Here is a 15,081-nt window from a genome sequence, read left to right as displayed (position 1 = left end):
TAGTATCACCATGGGGTACTGGCCGACAGTTTTTTAAGCAGAAATATATGTAATTCTAGAATGTATCTATGTATGTCTGTAGAGAAGATACTGGTATGCAAATATCAGCATTTTCTCTGAGAGTCCAGCAGCACTAAATGCCTTAAGGGCTCCTACATGTCGCTCACAACTAGTATGGGAGTGCATTCTTGCACTTCGACAATTGGCGGAGAAAAATCATGTCAATTTGTACTGGGTTCCAGGACATTGTGGAGTAACAGGGAATGAAAATGCTGATGAGTTAGCAAGAAGAGGGCCTTCCACTAATTTTGTCGGCCCAGAACCATTCTGCGGAGTCTCATCGAGCGCCCTCAAAATGGAACTGAAAAAAGTGAGAGATCATAGCTATAAAAACAATTGGAGTACCATAATTGGACTGCGTTAATCAAAGATATTCATTTCACTCAACGATAAAAAAGCCTGGACTTACCGAGCTTAAATCAAAAAGAGCTATGCATTATGACAGGACCACTTACTGGACACTATTCGAATAAATATGATGATGGTAGGGTATGAAGATTGGTAGGGAAGACTTGATCCCATCATTGTAACTCAAATGTGAATCACAATACATTAATCGAATATACTAGAAAGTTGCGTAGTTTTATCTAAACATAAATTTCTTTAACACGACAAAGAGAAATTGCACATGTGTAACCGAATTTTGATCGATTTAAAAAAAAATCTCAAAATAAATGAAGAAGATTTATTTTCAAAATTTTCAAACTTTTATACAATTGATAAAATCACCCACTGCATACTACATTTTCGTATGCGTAATTATAGGAGAATGCAAGGGGTGAGTAGCTTGTGCCGCTATGTGCCATGGTGTTCAGTAAAACAATAGCAATGGTTGCAATGATTATTCAACTAAACTTTGTTGACAGTTTTTGAGTTGTCAAAAGTGTGCCTCATTGTGCCACACATTGTGGTAACGAGTGAAATGATCGTGTATTACTGGGAATCGTAATCTTATATCGTGTTATCGTAGGTGATACAATGTGTGTGGCGCATTGTTCTAAGCGACTCACCCCTTGGGAGAATGTCAATTGTATGAATATGTTATGATTGAGCTGATTTTTTTGTTCAACTATATTTTTACTAAAGTTTGCTGAAATACATGCTATGTACCACTGAAAATAAACAAATTCATGCCAGAACATTTGAAGTCATTGTTGCCAGAGGATAATAAAAAAATGTCAAAAATGAACGCTTCATCGTACCGAAACTTAACTGTAATTGTTTACTATAGTATACGTACCAACCATGCATCCCACGTTCCTCAACTACACTAAAGACAGCTTTCAAATAATTGCATGGAGATTTGGGGAATTCGTAAAAAAAATCAGGTGAGAGATGCGTAATAATATAGTATCAAAAATAACAATATATAATCACAACATTTTAATCAATACCGCAATCCATTTATAACATTTAATGGGATAAGGTACCTATTTTTGCCCTATTAGGAAGGGTACCACATTATTTCATTATTAATTTTATTATTTCAGCTTCTTTGCTTTGTTATTAAGGGCCAATTATATTTTATTCCGATTATAGAGGATTTAACCTTAAGGTCATTCGCCTCTTATTAAGAGCCAATATAATAACAAAATTGTCTTGAGAATTGTGAAAATCTTTTGTTTGAGCGCAGCAAAAACTTTAATCGAGTACCCCAATTATCGCAATACAATTTTGCGTTGAGCAAAGATGGCAGACGCTGCTCTAACCAAAGGCTTCAGATGGGTAGAGTGATAAAAACAGGGTGAAAATACGCCTATTACCCTACATTCTTTTTTTAACACGTTTTCAAAAAGGAATCAAGTGTCCCCAAATCAGGGATCGAGTCTCCACTAATCTAAGAATTTTCAATTTTTTTGTTGTTTTCCAGAAATGCCCATAACTCATGTCCAGTATACTATTTCCACGTAATTTTTTTATGATTATCAGTCATCCCTAGAAACAACATAAAACTACAAAAAATGCATAGTTTTTTTTATCATTCTACGGAGTTGGATTGAAAAATAAAAAAGGGGATCAAGTCACCTCAGTCTCCCCTAAACTTACTTATCTGCTGATCGGAAAGTGAAACATTACAGCATTTGCTCTGCAAATGCAGTGCATCTTAATTCTCAAATATCCCCCTCCCGTTGCTCGCTACCATAGTACACAGGTTATAATACATGTAAAACAAATTTACTTTAGTTAAATCCTTTGATGAAGAGCAACGGATGTATGTTTCACCCTGTGTGCTCTTTTTATCGTGTTAGTAAGATCCCCATACTATTTCAATCATTATGTTACCTGGACTTCAACGGATTACACATAAATTAGCATACATATCTTGGTTTCATTATAAAGAAGCTCTGGTGAGGAAAACATTCTCCTTTCATCCTACTTTTACAGTCGATGTGATCAGCAGAGGATATAGAAGTTGTTCTGATATATTCAAATAGGGACAAGATGAATAAGGCAATGGTTACCCTGTATTTCAATCAGGACATAACTGTGACAAATTAATTGTGTTTTAAGTACTTTTGCATGGTTTTGAATTTTATTTATTCTAATTCTAATCAAATTACAACTACTCAGACGTTTAGCTATTGTTGGATGGCACCACTTCCAAGCACAGTATATAGCATAGCAGCTCGACCAATCCATCACGCAGCGCAGGTACCTAGTAGTCACTCTCACAAAGTTAGTCGGCTTAGTCGGTTTCGTGATGAGCACACACGCTATACTTGCACAAATGAAAGCAACTTAGGCCAAGCGTGCGCGAGTGAGTGAGTGTGGGCAAGAGAGAAAGCCGATTTTGCAAATACTCCTAGTAAGAGGTACTAATCGAGTGCTACTATCCATCGATCAGACGAGTTCCGGAGACCAGCGCGCGCGTTTCGTTCTATCAGCAGTGAGTGATTTCCCGGACCGGTCAATGATCGACTGCCAAAAGCTCAAGATTCCTCATTTATAGTGGAATGTGACTCAAGCAGGCTTACTTATTCGCTAGGACGTAGATAACCGAAAACAAACGAACGTGCGCGTATGTAAAAGGTGACGGTGTCAAGTTTCGAAAAGTGACCATTCCTCAAAAATTGATAAGAAAAAGTGCGATTAGATTGCAAAGTGTTCATCCGCCTAGGTGTGTCAGTTGCAATTTGGACTTAGACTACGGGAAGTTCAGTGTTTGAGGTGATCGTTGGAAGGAAGCGGCCGACTCACTCTCAGTGATGCGTAGTGGTGACAACAGTTAACGTCCATAATACGGGCGACTCCAAACACACATGGTAAAAATAGTCAACAAGTGTCATCCCCATAAGTGAGAAAAACGAAAAAACGCCCCAGCCCCCCTGCCCATAGTAAAGAATACAAGAGTGGGCAATACTTGGTGCAGATAGATAAATTACCGACCAATTATAGCATGAAAAAATGAATATCGTGAGACTGTGTGAAAGAGTGGAAAAACTGAAGAGTTGTGATACAAATCATATGATAGCGATATTAGTACTAATTAATAGCTCTCTGGGTGATCGTAAATTTAGTGCTCAAAGTACGGCAGTGCCTGTCTTTTGTGTGATCCCATACATTTTGACCGATTGTTTCCACATCGGTTCCTAAATGGCGAATAGCACCTAACAAACAACGGGCAGTGATTCGCGGGTTGATTAATTGGAATTCACCCGTGACAAGTGGTGCGATTGTTTTCGTGGGCAGTGTCGAATTATCATTAGACTATCGGAAGCCGTCACCCGCAGTGTGACGACAGGTGGGGTATAAGCCGCTGCAGTGCGGTAACTCGCTCCAACTACGACAGTGACCTAATTAGTCCGGAACACGCTGGTTTTCGTTGGACAAGCCGAAATACACCGATTACTGACAAACGGAAGGCACCTTATCACGTCAAGGTGAGGCAATGTTTGTGTGTTCATTTGTGTTGTTTGATTATTTTCAATACCAAGTTCAGCACAGAGTTTCGGTTCGGTGCAAAGGGTTTGGATTGCTTGTTGTGTTTTATCTTGTCCGTTACCCTTACACTAAGTAACAATATCTGATTTATATTATGAACTCTACAGTGGTACTTATTATGTCCATGATCTGGAGACCTTTACAACACAATGGAGTGGAACGCCAATGGACTATACAGCTTGTCGTGGTGCCTAAATCGGAACATTTTTTCAAGCGTATATTAATTTGCATATTTTATTTTAGGGCGGTCTTCAGATTGTGCGAATTCAAAAATATATTTTTTTTTCATATTTGGAATCTATACGTTACTACAAATGTGCCTTATGAATGATTTGATCAAAACCCGTTGGTTTTCGAGATATGAGGCGCTATTCATGGTAACTTTCGGCGCTTTTGGACGTCGTGTTTTCGTTAGTGTAGATAAGCTCCTGTCTAAAATATTTCGAATATTGGTTGTTTATGAGTTGTCATCTATTACGAAGAAGTGTCACTATGGGCGGACACGAGCTTTTCGGGAATATTTTTTCGTTTCTCCAGCTTTTTGGCAAAAAATTTAATTTTTTTTTGCTCAAGTATTTTTAATTTTGCGAAATATTTTATTTAAAGAGCTCGGGCTATAGCCAATAGAATAACAATTATAGAAATATCGCATTTTGTAAGTTTCAATCACTCGAACTCCAGTTTTGTTGGGAAGTTATTAAACGTTCAACTAGTCTAACAGTGCATAGTGTTGAATATCTTTATTGTGAAAAAATGATTGGGTTTAGAGGGCGTCAACGCCAACTTTCAACGAAGGTAGATAGAAGCTAGGTGTCATCTACAAAGTTGTAGTACAGACGATTTTTCGTAATTCTTTGTAACATGTCCATGTTCTATCTCTCTTCGTAGAAAAGTTAGTGTTTGCGTCATCGATAAGGAGAAATGTAGAACTTAAAATTTCTAACCAAAATATGACTCATATAATGTATTAAATACTATTCAGCAATGCCCAAACATATTTTCCAAAAAATGTATTTTCCTCATGTAAAACTAACTCAGACAGCACTGCGTTGAAAGTTTAACAATTTCTCTTAATAATGCTAGACTGATCTGTAATCTTGAATAAATTTTTGATAACGAAATTATCTTTCTCATTTTAACTTGCCGTGATAATTTGATGCATATAGTGCTACCTAGTGCTGAAAATGCATGCTAGTGGGAACCGACTCACGGATGGGTTCATCAACGTCCAACGGTTCTTAATCAAGACATTGAAATGTTTGGTGCTAGTTACTGACGTTGGTGCTAGTTACTGACGAGATGAGTTCGAAACACAAAGGAATAAAGCTTAGTTTTGAAATGTTGCTTCGAGTGTTTTTTTAATAATTCGTTTGTTTGGTGTACGAACAATTCACCCCATCTATTGTATTCTGCATAAACGCGCGCGGAGATCTCAAATCTTCAGTTCGGAAATTACACCAAGAAGCATCCATCTTGAACGCTGTGGTCCACATATAAACGTACAACAACTATGAATATACCCGAATGGTTCACGAAATAAAAGCGTTAATAGATTTGCCTCAAGATTTGTATTTTCATAAAGGAAACTTCTGTGTTGGAAAGCTACTTAATTCATCACTTTTAATAAAAATGGCACGACGAATCCACGTGAAATTCGTCTCGTGAATTTATGCTTGTGAATAGCGCTGTTGACGCATGTCTTATACTCGGCCTTGTAAGTCCACATCACATAATTTGGAGCAGCTCAAATATCTATTTGAGGGGCACTTAATTGACGGATTACTTAAGTAATACAAATCTGCATATATGCAACGTAAGACATCGCCCAACGTTTGCACGATCTGGCAGGGAAGAGGAGTTAGAAGTAACTCTCTATGAACGTGTCCACTGGAAAACACAGAGAAAGAATGACCGGAACGGTGAGAATGAAGAAACGGTGAAAATTCACCTTTTTATTGGGAACACTGAGAAAAGATATGTTCTCAAGCAGGAATCGTACCTGCGATCTCACAGACTCTAGTTGGGTGTGTTAACCACTCCGCTATCGTGGAACTGTGATGATGCCATCACATATTCCCAACAGTATCGTGATCACCGCCACAGCCTCCAATACCTCCTAATTGACCTATCGACCCCCAATGTTTTCTATAAGCAGATCGTCACCTCTCCCTCTCATTCCGCTTCTTCATTCTCACCGTTCCGGTCATTTTTCTCTGTCTGTTTTCCAGTGGACACGTTCATGCAAATCCTTGAAAAAGGTGGAAAAACAAAGACTCACGCCAAAGCAAGGAATATATAAATCCTATTAATTACTGGATTTTTTCGTTAGCATCTGCCGATAGGCTTTGAGGGAAGAAGCTCCACCCACTGCCAAAGTCTGAGTTAGCTAAGGGGGCAAACAGTGATAATAAATATCTGAAGCCTGAGCGCAGTCCACTGGACCTAAAAATAGATAATGAGAGAGATTTGGCCCGATCGATGAGAGGGAGAGGTGACGATCTGCATATAGGAGACATTGGGGGTCGATAGGTCAATTAGGAGGTATTGGAGGCTGTGGCGGTGATCATGATACTGTTGGGAATATGTGATGGCATCATCACCGTCCGGCGGAGTGGTTAGCGCACCCAACTGGAGACTGGGAGATCGCAGGTTCGCTTCTTGCTTGAGGACATATCTTTTCTCAGTGTTTCCAAATAAAATGTGAATTTTCACCGTTTCTCCATTCTCACCGTTCCGGTCATTCTTTCTCTGTCTGTTTTCAGTGGACACGTTCATAAAAATCCTCGAAAAAGGAAAAAACAAAGACTTACGTCAAAACAAGGAATAAAGTAACTCTCTGCTCTGACGGTAACTGTTAGAACTGTCGTTATCTGATCATAAGCACATCATTTTTAATCATTTAAACGTCTCGCTAGATATCGTCACGTATTGTAATCCCAAATCTACGAACTGGGACCTTTACGAGGAGGTCTTCGCGACTAGGGTTCATGGGTATTTTCCATGAATAGACACGTGACTTGGATGAGGCCGTAGATGAAATAAACTTACTCATAGTCGCAATATACCAACCGGTTTGTTGGTTTCGAGTTAAACGTACTTTTTGAAGAACCACTAGTTGGAATGCCGAACTTGTTCGACTCAAAAAGTTATGTAGAAGAACTTGAATTGGTGACGCAGTAACTTGTCGAAGGCATTTAAGTTGGCTCGCAATGTTTACAGAAATGTCCTTCGATCCTCATGTCTCAACTAGGCTAGTAGATTAAACATGTTACTTTTGAAATCTAAAGATTTTCTTGTCAGTTCGTTTTGCACTGCTAATGGAGAATATTCGTCTGACAAATATGTAGAATAGGGCGCTGCAATTTTTTTTTGATTTCTCAAATATTGTGACAAATGTCAAAGTAAGCTCAGATGTCAAATTTCACATCATTTGGACAATTCGCCCACCTCGCTTGAAATTTTTGAAATTGGTACTATGAGAAAATATGGAGGAAACATATATTAAATGCTATAACTTTTAAAGTGGCACTCGCAAAATTACAATTCATACCTCTTCTTAAAGGAAAAAATCTTAGTATTTGAATGTAGAGATTTATTATTTCGAAAAATACGTAAAAGTGGGGTACTGCATCATTTTGTCCCCAAAATAGGGGGCCATTTTTAATAATTTTTGTGCTCCGTGATGCAAATCACACATATTTGCAGTTTTTCTAATGTGAGAAAATCTCAGAAATCGAACGAAACATTTTTGACTTTTATCCAAATATGAGAAGTTGGGGTTATAGGGCCTTTTATCGTTCATATCAAATTTTATCATTATCTCGTGCATATATCTCTATTATTCTTCAATTAGTTTTCATAAAATGTAACTTCTTCAACGTGTAAAATTCAAAAACAAAAATAGTTTTGTTAATGCTGAAATCCAGAAACATCAAATTTGTTGACATTAGCTCTACAAATCGCATTTTTTTCATTAAATTCCTAATATCTCAATTTTCTCTATTTTTCCTGAAATGAAACTTTTCTCGTGTAATCCCTATGCATATTTTACACTTTTTAATAGTAAATCAAATACGAACTTATTGTTAAATTGAGTCAATATGTGCGATTTATTGATAAAATGAATAAATGTCAGAAAATTTGAGGATTCTGATTTTACCGGCAGCGAATCTATTTTTATTTTGTTTCTAAGGATTTTCCTCGTTCAACAAGGTACAGTTTATTAAAATTGAGTGAAGAATAATAGAGATCAGGACCTAAAATTCTCATATCCTTTTAATGAACAATGAAACCCCAGTCTATCTTCTGACGTCGCACAAAACAGAAGCAAAAAAATCGCTACGCTATAGCAGGCTATACAAATTGTATCGTTACCCCCGGCTGCGGAGTGAAATGAGTTTGCCAAACGAAACAAAAGTGCCTGTGCTACGGGATAACACGATTTCGATCAACTTTAATAAAACTCGTGTTAGACCCACAGTTCAAGAAGTGGAACAATTAGTTAAAGTGAAAATGGAGCTTAATTTCGATGAAGTTACATACATTCAGCTACATCACGTAAAAAACTGTGTTTTGATCACGTTTAGAAGCTTAGCACAGGCCGAAAACATTGCAAAGAAATAACATGCAACACGAGGTCGAATTTAATAACACCAGAATCAAGATCCCCGTGCATATGGAAAACGACATGGTGGACGTGCGTATCCATGATTTGGCCCCGCACACGAAGGAAGATTACATCAAACGAATCATGTCGCAATATGGAGAAGTGGAATCTATTACGAATGACACCTGGAGAAATTTTTTCACCGGCATTCCCAACGGCGTTCGTATTGTGAGGATGCGAGTGACTAAACCAATACCTTCTTACATGACTATCGAATGCAAATCACCGAGGGACGGCGTAACCTATAAGCAAACAACGCTAATCACATATCCCGGGCAGACCCCAACATGCCAATTCTGTAACCATACAGCCCACTACGGAAAAACATACGCCGAAGCAACTAGTCAAAACTCATCTACTACAGCCAACTCTAACAAGCAGCCATCGACACCTTCAGATAAACCAAAAACAACGATCCAATTAACCAATAATGCAGGTACAACGACCACGACAACCGCTCCCAAACCAACAACTAGCATCGCCAATAAAAAAGCAAATGCCGATGAAGACGGATATACAACAGCGACCCGTAAAAACAAGAAACAAAGAAGAACTTCTGATCGTGAACAGCAAGAAGGCAGTACCGATGATGACATGGACGGAAACGATAACGCGAGAGAAGGCAGACTGAATGACCCCCAAGCAGTTTACCGCCAAGAAAAAGGATCTCAACATGTAACAGCAAACTGCGTCAACAAGATCTGGCAGACCGACATCCTTAGAATTTTTTTTTATTTTTACTTGTAAAAAAAATAAAAGACCCACGGCTCAGTTGTGCTAACGCATTGAGCCGTTTCAAATAAAATTTTAGATTAAAAAAAAACGATCAAACTCGCTGGATTCATCTTCGTCTTTTTGCTGCCTCCTTCATTACTATTACATAAATTGAAATATCTCTATTCAAATACTAAGGTTCTTTCCTTTAAACAAAGTATGAATAGTAATTTTCTGTGTGCTACTTCAAAAGTTATAGCATTTAATATATATTTCCTCCATATTTTCCCATAGCAACCAACTTAAAAACTTGTCCAATTGATGTGAAATTTGGCATCTGGGTTTATTTTGATATTTTTCACAATATGAGAGGGGAGCCTTTGAGCATCGAAAAAAAAATATCTGAAAGCACCGCCAATTAGCCCCAGTCTGCCCTATACAACAAATATGACGATGTGATACAAGATGCTAATATCCTGTCAATCCTATTTTTCATTGGATGTCTGCTCTAAAGATATCATCTAGAAGCCGTTCATAACTGACGTATTGAAAGTTGGGAAAGAGTGTGATGCAACATAGATCACTGAGATAAGAACCTAAAATGAATTGAGACGCACTAGTGGAGAGGGATTTATAAAACCAACAACAAATTGTAATTTGCTTTGATTGGAAGTGTGTTTTAGATTACTTTTTTCTTTTCTGCATGACAAGGTTTATGAATGGCTTCCAATCAAAGAATATTCCATAACGAATATCAAGTAATATAGATAACAGAGCAGTGGGATTAAGACCAAGTTCCCTCTGGGTCGTGCAAAACTGAGCAGCAATATCAATTTAGGCCCAGAGAACAGACGTCCATCTCAAGCGTAATAGCTGGGTAAAAATGTACGGCTCATCCAAAGCTAATTGTGATGTTACTGCCAGAGGTGGTTCTATCGTTATTCCGTTTAGTGCGTGAGTTTTACTGATTTGATAGTAGATCACACAATAGATGTCCAAGTGACGTAATTGTTTGTTCGAACCTGTTCTGTTCTCTGTGATTTAGTGCAATTTTTAAATGAATAAGCATATATAGTATTGGCGAGGAGAGAGGTATTTAACAAGGCTGGGATAAATACGGAAGACGAGGAGAGGACGCCGGTTGTGAAGGATCATATCTGACATTTTCCAGTGTATTAAACCAGCAAAGTGGTTTTATAACGTGATAATTCAGTCTTGCGCAACAATCATTAAAACAATCGTTAACCCTCCGAAAGTCGCGCTTATGGTCCACTGAACGAGCAGCCGCTGGTGACCTAAGACGATTTCGCTAGATTTTCAGAGCAGCGTGCACTCAGTGCACTAGCGCGACCTCCGGAAGTTTAATACAAACTAGAACAGGAATAATAACTGGCAGAATAGTTACAGGGAAATTAGTATTCGTAAAAATTACGGTTATCAGCACTACTTAATAGTCGATGGATCCGCTTCAGACCAATGAGAAGTAGTTTCAATTGCATTACTGACGTCTTAGCACGCGTTGTTAGGAGCATGCATGCATTGGACTCGACAAACTAGACGACATGACGTAACACACTGGCGCAAAATTTAGTCCCCCTTCTGAAGACCGGTGTTTACTTAGCAGACAGACGCCACTTCGTTCGATTTCACAAATTTTGTCTCGTGGGACGGGCCGAGATTCCATAAACTGTAAGCTACAGTCTTACCAGCTCGCTGGAGCTAGGTACAGCCCGCTGGAGCTAGGTACAACCCGCTGGTGCTGTGGTCACAGGTGCTATGACTCGATATACGGAAATTCTAAATTGTGGCTTGATTTAAGAGAGTTAGAAATAATTTTATCTTGTGATTCTGTGATAATCAAACGATTTTAGATATCAGACTAGCTCACAGTTTTAGCAATACTCAAATAGTTGTAGTTAAGGGAAAAAGTAAATCACTCTCGCTGGCCGGCTATCCAAAGTTTAAACACAAGAAATACATAACTAAATATCTTTTTGTTCAGAGTCTTCGTATACTCGGAGACTAACTATCCCACAGCATAAAAATATATTCATTTCGTGGTCGCATTGTGGCGAATCCTATAGGCCTATATCTGACCTTCAATCTAACCTTGTAATAACTACGGAAGTGTCACTGAGTCGGTGGCCTTCCCTAACCCTCCGGGAGTCGCGCATATGGTCCACTGAACGAGCAGCCGCTGATGCCCTTAGACGATTTCGCTAGTTTTTCAGAGCAGCGTGCACTCAGTGCACTAGCGCGACTTCCGGAAGGTTAAGTAGGTAGTACATCAACATTTCCTACCCTATCCTAAGTATCGGTGAAGATGGTCGTGGCCGGCAATGACGATTCTCATGCTATTGGTTTACTGAACTCAAAAAAGATAAAGTTCATTCCCGATCATTTATCTCACAAGCAAGATGAGTTAAACTACCTATAGGTAGCATGATAATTGTTAGTCTACAATCTACGAATAGCACCGTGCTTCGCAATGCAACACAACAATTGCACAGATGGTGTCAGCCAAGATTAATTCCGGGTCAAATTTTTCGGCAACGTCTGCGGGGATTCTCCAATTTAAAATTACAAACAACTTATCGTAGAGAACAGTCACTTCTCCGTCTGGTGTAGTTTCGTAAAATAAGCCATCTCAGTGAACGGATTGCAGGTTAGTATTTATAATGTTAAAGCCACAGTGATCAAAGTTGAGTTCCGATCAATTATCATCTAGTAAGTAAATCATTTCATAGCGCGTGCCGATTCCTAAAACAAATGGTTGATGGTGATTGTCAGTTGTTAAATTTATCATACGTTCGTCTTCTTCGATGTCGGTTTTATGGTATGTGGGAACTGTCTTATTCTCCAAGTCGATGTTGAGTGATTTTTTGCGTAAAAATAGAATATTCGATTGCTGCGTGAAAGGCGGCCCTTACACATTCATTATTTTTGTCAACACTAAAGCATATTGAGAAAAGTATTGATTGTGTAACGGAACAAGTTTAATTGACGACGTGTATTTAAATGGGATTGATGTATTGATGGGAATTCCATCAAACTGTCAATACGTAAATGTATTGATCGTTAAGGCCCGCTAAATGATTGATTTTTCATAATGGAGTTAGTAAGTGATTCACTGTCGAAAGGGTACTATAGTATATCGTTGTCGCTTGTGACTGGGAACTAGATACAGCGTCATTTTCAACGCGTCTAATGAGGTCAGAATTGCGTTTATAGAAGTTTGATTTAAATATGCAGTTTCACTTCATGTTTTAATCTTAATATCGCGAAAAATAAACAGCGGTGCATATGTTTCCTACAAGGGGGACGGGCATAGCGTAGTTAGTTAATCGCTTGCCTTGTGCGTAGCTCACCTGGGTTAGATTTCCAACCCCGCAGATAGGATTAGAGATTTTTCCAAAAGAAATATCTCTAATCCAAAAAAGGGCGAATAACACTAAGGTTAAAACTTCTATAATCAAAATAATAAAATATGTTTCCTGTGATATTAATACTTTTGCCCGTACATATTGAAATTCTATCTATTTGTTAGTTTTAATTTCTAAGGAAGGCATTGTACTGAGATGACCGGCTAAAAAAGTTGACAATCGATCTATCTCTTTAGTCAAAACAAAAATTGCCTCTTTAGTCAAAATGTGGTCCCTCTACCGCACTAGACAGATCCCTCTACTTTCGCACTTGTTTTTTTAGGAAATACAGCGCGACTGTTTTCAGTTTGGGGCATGGTTGGCTCTTTTATTGTTAACTGAAACGAAAACATCGACAGTGGTGCGTATCCATTGCCATGGCCAGTCCGTCAACCAGTCACTAATTATAGCGATACACAAATAAATAATGAGATGATAATCATAAAAATGGCGTGCTCTGACTAACGTTCGCTGGGGCAATGGCATATACGTCGTTGGTTGGTAGTAATCGATTTTTTTGAGCTGGTCAGTTATGTATACAGTGTGCAAAAAAGAACTGAAACTAGATGAATACACCCGCAAAAATATCGAAAAATACTTGGTGCATGGCGAAAAAATAAATAAGACCGCCTACTGTAATAGTAGAAAATGTACAGTATATGTACTGTTTAAGCAATTATAATGAGCACTTCTTGAATTCCAGTTAAAAAAGCAAAAAAGAAGTGTACAATTTATATTTAAGAAAAAGTATATTTCTAGAAAATTATTTGTTGAAGTAAAGTCAATTTCGCAGAAGTAATCTATAACATATAATCAGGTGCATGGTTGAGGACTTTTTTCTTTCAGTGTACGGTAAATGCAAATAAAGCAGAGCTAAATGTAAATCCAGCGAAATTGAAACAACAAGCGGCCAACGCAAATGTTGAACCCATTGTTATATATCAAACAATTTGGTGTACATTTAGTTATATTCAGTTGCTTCAACATTGATACTATTCTCGATAAATACGTTTATAATAAACTCATACCACTTAAACGAGATGGCAAAATTGATATTTGAACGAAGGCGAGTGCAGTTTGCATGGGCAGTACTGGTAACATTGGTATCAAATATCATCAAATGTGGTGACAAGTTTAAGTTCATCAGTCTCGAACGCTAAAACACCAATTGTGACATGTAAACACATGCTTACCAAAACATTCTCGAAATAAGCAGACAAAACGCATCTAGGTAGGGTAATGTGTCTATTATGACAGTAAAACCTATTATGACTCTATTTCTCATCTCTTGGTTTCGAACTAAGCATATGGCATAATGACAGTATCTATTTGGCTAAAACAGGTGAGCAAAAATAAGCTCAAGTTATGATCTTTATTCGTTGTGCTCATATTTATTTGGAACTATCCTGTAAATCCGACTTTTATTTAAAATAACATCACCTTCTTGAAATACAGGACGTAACGGAGCTCAGTGAAACTATGTGTTATAAGCCGACAATTACCACATCATATATTCTGCCACAACTATATTAAATATTGCACTGATACATACCTTTATTTTACCTGGAGAATCTATTTATGATTAATTCACTTTAAAAGCACTCATTAAACTAATGTTGTGATACGTGATTTGGAAATACGGTGGTACATACCATCGCCATGTTTTTTGTTCAGATACACAACTACAATCCGAACATTTTTTTTGTATTTAGCACAATGGAAAAAATCACCGGGGAGGCCAAACTAAAACATAAACTTGAAATTAAATTTTAATGCGATTTCAAGTATAACTAATCAATTATTTCAACTGATTCAACAGATTGCTGATTGTAGAGATTTTACGTTCATCTGAACATAAAATTTGGCTCAGGACAATGCAATGATAGCTGTGAAACTAGTCAACACCAGTTCTTAGTCTTCCCAAGATCTGCGAGTGCAATACTGATCGCTCTTCTGCTAACAGCTGATTAAGTTTTTACGTGAGCGTGATGTTCACGTTTGTTTTGAATTGTTGAAAAAAGTAGAATTCTTCGTTTTACAAATCATGATCTGGATACGCAGTTTGAATCGATACAAATGGAATATAAGGCATTGCGTTTCAATCAGATTGTTTTTCGACGAGGTGGAATTTGGCACGCCCAGCAAGCGATAAATGGATCGTTGAGGTGAGAATAGATGTACAGTATAGGACATTTATTATCATTAATACTGAAAATAGAGACATTTCTGCTAAATAAGCATTAGTACACTGATACTTTATTCTGAAAAAAGGTTATA

General features: G+C 37.8%; 1 protein-coding gene across 2 annotated transcripts in view; it reads left to right on the top strand.

The window, feature by feature from the left end:
- Positions 1 to 2,722: 2,722 nt before the first annotated feature.
- The window catches only part of LOC131684279 (sodium- and chloride-dependent GABA transporter ine), a 64,055-nt gene continuing 51,696 nt past the window's right edge, over positions 2,723 to 15,081 (top strand). For both annotated transcript variants that reach the window (XM_058966994.1, XM_058966995.1), the window contains exon 1: positions 2,723 to 3,941. The gene's annotated coding sequence lies outside the window, so the exon portion shown is untranslated. The remainder of the gene's footprint in view (positions 3,942 to 15,081) is intronic.

This window comes from Topomyia yanbarensis, chromosome 2, assembly GCF_030247195.1.
Source record: "Topomyia yanbarensis strain Yona2022 chromosome 2, ASM3024719v1, whole genome shotgun sequence".
Classification (NCBI taxonomy): Eukaryota; Metazoa; Arthropoda; class Insecta; order Diptera; family Culicidae; genus Topomyia; species Topomyia yanbarensis.
The sequence above is the reverse complement of the archived record's forward strand: the minus strand, read 5'-3'. Positions and strand labels throughout refer to the sequence as shown.